At 34.8% G+C, this 8721-nt stretch overlaps 1 long non-coding RNA gene across 1 annotated transcript; it reads left to right on the forward strand.

Annotated features, from left to right (window-relative positions):
• The first annotated feature begins 7440 nt into the window (after positions 1-7440).
• On the forward strand, positions 7441-8323 carry LOC127107022 (uncharacterized). Its single transcript, XR_007795602.1, has 2 exons — positions 7441-7841; positions 8021-8323. It is a non-coding gene; the product is annotated as an uncharacterized LOC127107022 (long non-coding RNA).
• The last annotated feature ends 398 nt before the right edge of the window (positions 8324-8721 follow it).

Consider the following 8721-nt stretch of genomic DNA (forward strand, 5'->3'; position numbering starts at 1 on the left):
AAAAACAACCGGCGAAAGAAAATGACAGAAGAGTCACCACCGTGCGTTATTCATCCCAAAGAAGGGAAAGGAAACGCTTGAAGTAAACCTGAAAAAGGAAAGGACAAGACGGGGTCTCGCAACTAAATCTTGAGTTTGGGAGTCGGTTATGCGAAGGGAAGGTATTAGCACCCCTACGCATCCGTAGTACTCTACGGGATCCACTTTTGTAGTTCTTGTCTAAAGGGTGTCGGTTTATCTTGTGCTGTTTACCAAAAAAAAGGGTTAAATGAAAATGACTCGCGTGGATGTCGCATCCACTGCATACGTATCTCATATGAATATGAGAATCAGAGTCTTCGTAGCTCGGCTACCTATGGGTTAAAGAGGAGTGTGCTCGCTAAGACATCACGTCTTATGCCTACGTATCTCATCTGGAATGAGAACCAGAGCAAGCCGTAGTTCGGCTTCCTATGGGGTTATGGATTGGGTTTTGGACGAACGACGTCACTACGCAATCTACCGGATGCTCGACCTTTGGAGACTTACTCGCCTGTAGTAGAAGGAGTTAACGTGTTGCTTTGGGTTTTAGGGTTTGGGATGCTCAAGGGCAAAAAGGCAGTCCTTGACGAAGGAACCGCGCTACCTGCAGGGATACGAACATATACAAAACAAACATGTATAAAGTAAATGTGCCAACAAGGGGCTCAGAAGTAAATAAACAAAAGAAAACAAATGCCTCCTATCGAGGTCTTCCAGTTAAGTAAGCGATAAAATGCGGAAAAGAGGTAAAAGTACCACACAGATAAAGATCCGAAGTAACAGCAATTAAAGGAGTAAGAAACCCAGGGATCTCCCAAGCTAATGCCATCAAAGAAAGGTGAGTCAGTACAGGTAATCGGAATGAACCTCCAGGGGGTATCCCACAAATAAAGTGGGAAAACCACGCAAACCATCTCTGCAAGAGTCTGTGAGCCCTCACAAAAACTCAACAAAAGGGTTAGTGAAACACGATAAACATTTTTTTCATGGATAACAGTATGGTTTCAGAAACCTCAAACCCTGTGGCATACATTTCAGAAATCATGTGATTAAACATTCAAGGCATAGGTTTCACCCATTCATGCATATGCGAAACCTAACGATATCCACACTTCCAAATTCAAACATAATACATCACACATTTAGAACATTCAAATTGAAGGCGTAAAATAATGGGAATAGGGCAAACCTGATTGGAGAGATCGGTTGAAATCAGATGGCACGGCTGGGTTTGCAAGGCAATGTTAGGGTTTGCGTGAGATGAAAGTGTGTGAGTCAGATTGAATTTTTCAGAGCTGCCTGGGGGTTGCTCTGAGTTCTCTGTCAGGTTTCTCTTTAGGTTTTGTCCAGGGTTTTGTTTCAAGGAAACCTCAGAGTATTTTGCTTCTCTTCCTTTTTCTGTCTGATCTCCCTCTTTTATAACCTAATTTTCATGGCTTTGTGGGCTCAAATGAGAGAGGTCCAAGTCCAAGTTTTTTCTATTATATTTTATTTATTTTTTATTATTATTTTTATTTATTTATTTATTTATTTATTCGTTTTTTTTTTAAATAAAGTTTCTTGGATCTAATTCTGATTGACATGATGAAATGCAATATGAAATGCTAAATGAATGCATGAATGAGAAGGGCAAATTTTGGGGTGTTACAGGCGGTCCAGGCAAAAGTTAGAGACACAAAAAATATATAATAATGATATATGTACCCCGCTAGATTGAGTACCTCATCTTGGGGCAATCTAGGCAAAAATTAGGGATTTGGCAAGTAACTGCATCCTGACAAGACTTTGTTCTACAACTGTCGTCCGTCAGAGATCCTTGCTCATTATCAGCCAAAGCTTCAAATACATCGGATTCAGAATTGGTGGAGAAATGGTCATTATGTTCAATGTAGCCCTTTTCCAATATATATCACCAATTTCAAATTTGTAAAGATCTATGGAGTCTTGCCATTCGCAGACTACCATTCTATCAAATAAATTTGAGCCTTTTATCCAATTATTGGCACTCTTATCTGTTTCTATTCAACAAATATTTTGCATGTTTTGATTAAGAAAATATCATTGTTTTAAACGATCAAAATTTTTATAATCTGTTTTTAAACAAAGTGAACATTCACAATGACGAAAGGATACTTAGGAGATCCTCAGTGCTCTCCCAAGGGTGGTACGATCCCCAACAGGGTAATATTTTTGTCCATATTCCTGGCTGTTGCACCCCAAAATTTGCCCTCTATTTTTAACTCTAACCAATTTTTTGTTTCACATTCATTTGCATCATCTTCATAGCATAACATTTTTTTCTGTCTTAGTATTAGCCGGAATAATTTCTCGGAATTTACAAACAGACTTGTCAAATTAACTTTTTAACTGTGCCTAAAATTAGTCAACGAAAAAATGTCAAGTTTAAGTTTGCAAATGTCGGTAACATTAATCTGCGGTTCACGTGGTTTAATTTGACATGCTAAAAATATTTTTACGACTATTTTTGGTCATATGTTGATCATTCTGAGCAGTTTAAACGGTCATAATTTTTATTTCAAAATCCGACTAAACGTTGTATTTTTCCGAGTCATTTATTTCGCGCTGATTATTTTGACGTGTTCATTTTATTTTTTCGAGCATTTTGGTGCCCGACTTTTTTTTTTGAGTCTATTTATTTTTATATTGGGTCTAGAATAAATAAATAGGTTAATTAGTTTTTATTTTAATTTTAACTATTTTAATTATTTAACTTTATTCAGTTTTTAATTTAATATTGGATTTCAAAATAAACTTAGGCCCATTATCATTAACCTAATTTGTTCCTATATATATTTACTAGCATGACTGATAGAGAGAAGCCAAAAGATAGAACAAAAAAAGAGAAACTGAGAGTGGCTGATCTATACTATCGTACACACAGTTTGGTAATAGTTTATATATGATATATACTTTATCTATTTTGTTGATATATTTGTTACTGTGTTTCAAATACATGTTCATATATGTAACTAGTGTGTTAAAATATATATATATTTCTATTTTATGTTATAATTTGATTATGTTTTCGGATCGGATCGTGTCAATACGCCGTTTTCACATATACGTGTATGAGGCGTGACATTTGTGTTATCCGATCCAGTTGCGATGATCGCAATTTTGCGCTAGCAACGCCGTTGTTTTTTTTTTAATTCATATTTTTTTTATATACATATATTTAGATCTGCACATTTTTTTTCATAACTAACTACCCTGATTTTTCCTAAACCCTGACAATTTCGCCACAAACTCTAAATTTCAAACCTAAAACTTTAACCGTGTTATTTCCTTTAAACCATAAACCTTTTCTTAAACCTTAACAAACTTTATTATTATTTCCTATTTTCACTCTTATTTATGTTATTCATACACTGTAACTGCTTCGCCCTTGTAATATTTTAAGTTTTAACTTGTAATATTTTCAGTTTTACTTTTCGCCATCTTTATTATGTAACTGCACCAAAGCGTTGTAATAATTAGGATTTTATTTTCTGCCATTTATTTTCTGCCATTTTATTTTTCTGCCAGCCATTCATTTTTCTGCCATTTAAATTCCTGCCATTGATCCTATATTAACTGCGTGGTTTAGTAATGTAGGGCGTGAAAACCTACTAAATTAATTATTCAATATTTTTCTATAACCTTTATATTTTTTTTTGTAAATAAATAATAAATACTAACTATTTTAATAACTTTTTTTTTATTACTTACTTATAATAATAAATCCTTATATATTTTGTAAATAAAATCTAATTGATCATTTTTCTAATGGAATAATAATAATAAACCTATTAATCTAATAATTTGATATTTTCTATAATCTTTATTTATTTTGTAAATAACTAACTTAATATTTTTCATATAACTCTTTTATTTTATAATTTGTACATTAATGTATTTTAAATTCTTTTATTATTACTAATTTATTTTAAACTCATATTTTTCTAATAACTTCTAAAAATATCTAACTTGTTTAACCTAAAATAATTTCTTTTAAAATTCTAACCTTTTTATTATCACTTTATTATTATTGTTATTTTATTATTGCTTTATTACCATTGTTTATTTATTATTATTATTTGCTTTTATCTATTCTATTTTTGCTTCATTATTTTCCTTATTTTAATTTTGTTTTATTTATAATATTAGGAACAAATGTATAGGTTGTAAATTTATTCTTTCTCGCCTGATTATTATGTATCTGTCCCATAGCCATGTAATAGTTTAGGAATTTATTTTTCTCGCTTTTATTTTTGTAAATATTTATTGCGTGGTTAGTAATTTAGGGAGTGCAAAAAACTAACTGTAAATAATTGAACTTAGAAAATTAAATTCAAGACAAATATCTGAAAAATAACACTCACACACGTAAGTCGATCTTTGATCGCCATTTGTACTTCCTGGGGTATTCCTCTTGGTTGCCTTCTTTAAATGGTCAAGTCCCTCGAAAATAGGGGTGTCTTAAGCAAAGTCCCTTCAAACAGAAAAATCATCAAGTCCCTATAAACTTAAAAGATCAAGTCCCCACGAGGTTGCCTACGATATAATGATCTTGTCCCTTCGGTAAATATGATGATAGTCCCTACAAGTTGCTAAAGACACCCCTTATGTTGCCTTCATTGGCCATACGATGACCCTACGCCCGTCCCTTAAACACATCCAAGGTAATGACTACCTATTCCTTAATAATAGGGACAGTCTTACCATTGAAAGAATATACGAGAACACGAAAGACTTAATCTAGGGTAGGTATCTCATAGTTACTTGCTCACACTTTTCAAAATTACTTTTACACCTCACAATTTCTAAACTAGGCTTTGTATACACTCATACGAGGGTCATTAGAAAGTACTTAAAGAAATTTTTCTAATCACACACTACACTCTTGCAAACAAACAAAGTGAGCTAAGTAACTAAGAGCCCATGGATAACCATGGATATAAAGGGTGCTAATACCTTCCCTTTGTATAACCTACCCCCCGAACTCAAATCTTTTTAAGGTCTTTCCTGTTCTTTTATGTCCTTTCCTTTTGGATAAAATAAAAGTCAGTGGCGACTCTTGCTATCCGCAACATTTAACTAAAGTCAGTTCTCCCACCGTGTTACAGAACTGGCGACTCTGCTGGGGATTTAATAAAAGAGGGGTACCCTTAGGAATTAGATCACTTTAAAATTGTTTGCCTTGTTTGCTTTATACTTATCTGTTGGGTGCTCTTATGTGTGAAAGACCCTAACCCGGATCTAGTGTACCTTAGGTAAATGGCAATAGACCAAGGAAACTGTACGGCATATATCGATATGGTTGATCCGGTGGCCATAGTTAGTGTGACTTCTTGGTTGGTGCTTATGTTCCTTAAGCAAGTTGAGGATAATATGAGGCTGCCATATGTTGTCAATACACTAACTGACTTTTAGAACCCTAGTCATCCCATCTTGGCCTTTAGAAAGTAGTGAGATAACCGGCTTTGGTGAAGACTGAAGTTGGTTGATACTCGATACTACACTCATTGAGATCCTAAACTTGGAGGGTTTTGGTTGGCAAGTAAGTTGCCTACTGAACAACCACCCTTGTGAAGGATCAATGATTTTGAGATCCCTTAGAACCTGGTACTTTTGTAGGACAGGATGAATCAACTAAACTTCAGGGGAGGGTACTTACCTTTAAACCTCATGCAAGCCTTCAAACCTAGGGCTATTGTGTGACTTGTTTGTGTGTGCCACATGTTTGTGATTGAGCATAACATCATAGCATCATCATGCATCATAAGCATAGCTTTTCACTAACCATTTCAAGGACCAAAGGATTTATCTTTGTTCTTTGTTGCAGGTCATGGCTTCTGCTCGTAGGAATACTATCCGGATCAACTTTGTAGGAATACCTCCTAAGCTTAAGGAATTGGTCTCTCAAGTTTCTGAAAACTCCCAGTTCATCAAGAGGCATGGTCACCTACTGGATCTAGTCACTTCAAGGTTCAATGAAGACATGATGAGTGTCCTGTTTCAGTTCTTTGACCCTAAACATCATTGCTTCACATTTCCCGACTATCAGCTGGTTCCTACAATGGAAGAGTTCTCCAAGCTTCTGGGTATACCTATTCTTGATCAGAAACCCTTCACAGGCTTGGAAAAAGAGCCTAAACCTGAAGTCATTGCTGCAGCCTTACATTTAAAGAAATCAGACATTGTCCTAGAAACAAGGAGTGGAGTTAAGGGTATTCTTGCTAAGGTATTGATGGAGAAAGCTCAAGTATTCCTGAAGGCTATGAGTTATGATGCTTTTGAGGAGATCTTAGCCCTATTGATTTATGGCTTAGTACTGTTGTCATACCCCAATTTTGTCCGGCCATATTTAAATTTTCATAAATTTGATTTAATTTTCAGTTTATATCATATGTACAGCATAATATGCATTTTATCATTAATAATACCTGAAATATCAGTCAGGATAAACTTATTAAAAATACAGACAAATCGGTTGAATCTTTTCTCAAGTACGGACAAAATCAGCAAATAAAAAGTTTCGAAATTAAAATTGCAGACATCAGTATTATTAATCTACGATTCATGTAGTTTAAACTGGTATACCCGTTATATTTTTCAGCGACTGTTTCGGTTGCATTTTGACCCGCCTGAGCCTTTTAACCGATGGAAAGTTATTTCAGCATTTGAAGAAACACTGTATTTTTTCAATAAGTATATTTTGTGCTGATCATTTTAGTGTGTACGATTTAATTTTTTGAGCAAATTTATATCTGGCTTATATTTATAATCGATCACTATTTTTTGTTAGGTTAATTATTCAACTAAAATAATTAGAAATTATTCAAATCGAAATATTTATTAGGAATTTTTAATAGAAAATTTTAAATAATAGTAATTGTTTTCAAAAAAATAATAAAATGAAATTAGCATTGGACTCCTATTTTTTACAATTGGTACCCACACACTCACTTGACAGCTCACTCTCTCACCTCTCTCAACGTCACCTACTTTTTTTTTCTTTCTCTCCCTGTACATTCTAAGCAAAAAGAAAGACAAAAGAAAAGAAGTGAAAAGCATGACTAAAAAAAACTCTCCACATTACTACACGTTACCACCTTACCTACACGCGGGCTATCCTCACTCATCCACTTTAATTCTCTCTGCTACAGCAAACTGAAAGAAAATGCACTGCAAAAAAGCTGCTACCAGCTGCAGCTACCAAAAACACCGGCGCCGAAAACCACAGTTGCTACTAGCTACAGTAGCACACTTCCAAATGCCAAGCTGCTACAGGCTAACACATCCAAGCCAACACGTGAGCCAACGGTTTGCAATAAGATTCTTCCTCACAAACCATAACAGACATTCATTCTTCTTCTCTAAAAACTCCCTCACTCCACTGTGAACAAACTCGCGAAACTACTGCACCACGCATCCACCACCCTTCACAACTCCGACCACCTTGCACGCCATCCCGTCACCGTCGAACCACCACACAAATTGTGTCTCCAAAACCTTTCATCTCCCTCCGCCGGAAACCCATCATCCTACATCTCATAAACCTCCAAATCTTTCCGCTCCGTCTCCACCTCCACAAGACCTCCGTCAATTTCACAGCAACACCAACTCTCCCACAAGCTCACAATAACCTTTGCCATCTCAGATTCGCCGTCAAAATCCGTTTGCAGATCCACTTCTATAATGCCGTGAACAACATTGATAACCTTCACGTCCGACAACAACTTCAATTTGTCTTCGTCGCCGTTAAATCCTCGCAACAAACCTTTTCTCTCTATAACAAAACCGATGTCATCAGCTTGGTAATTATTTCTTATCCCTTTGATTTTGGTTAAATGATGGTTGTTATGAGAATGAGAGAGAGACCATGAGGTCGTGACTTTGAGAGAAAAGAAAAATGATTTTGTTTTATTTCCTATTTCTCTCTGGTGATTATTCGTATGGTTAGAGCATACGTTTTTATTGTTTCTTTCTTTTTGAGATTGAACATGTGAGATATTGAGTAGAGATAAACATTGAAAGAAGGCATGGAACAAAAGATATATTTTTTCTACTAGTTGTGAGCTTAGCAGAGAAGAAGATGCCGTCGTGACCACCGTCGGTGTTGAATACTTTTGAAGTTGAACACTGTAAGCCAATACGAGATTGCTTTGAAATCCCCCTGCTAAATGACGACAAGGCATTCATCAGCTGTTGGTTAGTCTTACACTTTTATTATCTTCTATTTTTTTACTTTTGATTATATTTCAATGTTGATATAATATATTAAAAAGCTATTCATATATCTACTTTTCAAGAGTCCTGTGTACTTTAGAATGTTTCTTTAACCATGAGACATAGTTTCTAGCTAATAAAGTGTTTGACATGAAAAAATATCATTGTAAATATTATTTAAAAATTACCAAAATATATTGTAGTTACTGTACATAATTTTTGTAAATTAGTAAATAATGTTGAGTTGTTACTATTTATATTTACCGTTTTAAATCAGATTTTGGAATAGCGAATTCAACTTGTATATGTCGTTATGTCGCCCGAAATTTCAATATATCAATAGGAACATTTCACCGTGTTATGATCTTGCGATTGACATTAATCAGGTTGTCATTTCGTGTGAACCGATTTTGAGCACATCATCGTCATTTCATACCAAATAAATCGGTTTCGTCACTTATTGCTCTC

The sequence above is a fragment of the Lathyrus oleraceus genome, chromosome 7, assembly GCF_024323335.1.
Source record: "Lathyrus oleraceus cultivar Zhongwan6 chromosome 7, CAAS_Psat_ZW6_1.0, whole genome shotgun sequence".
In the NCBI taxonomy this organism is placed as follows: Eukaryota; Viridiplantae; Streptophyta; class Magnoliopsida; order Fabales; family Fabaceae; genus Lathyrus; species Lathyrus oleraceus.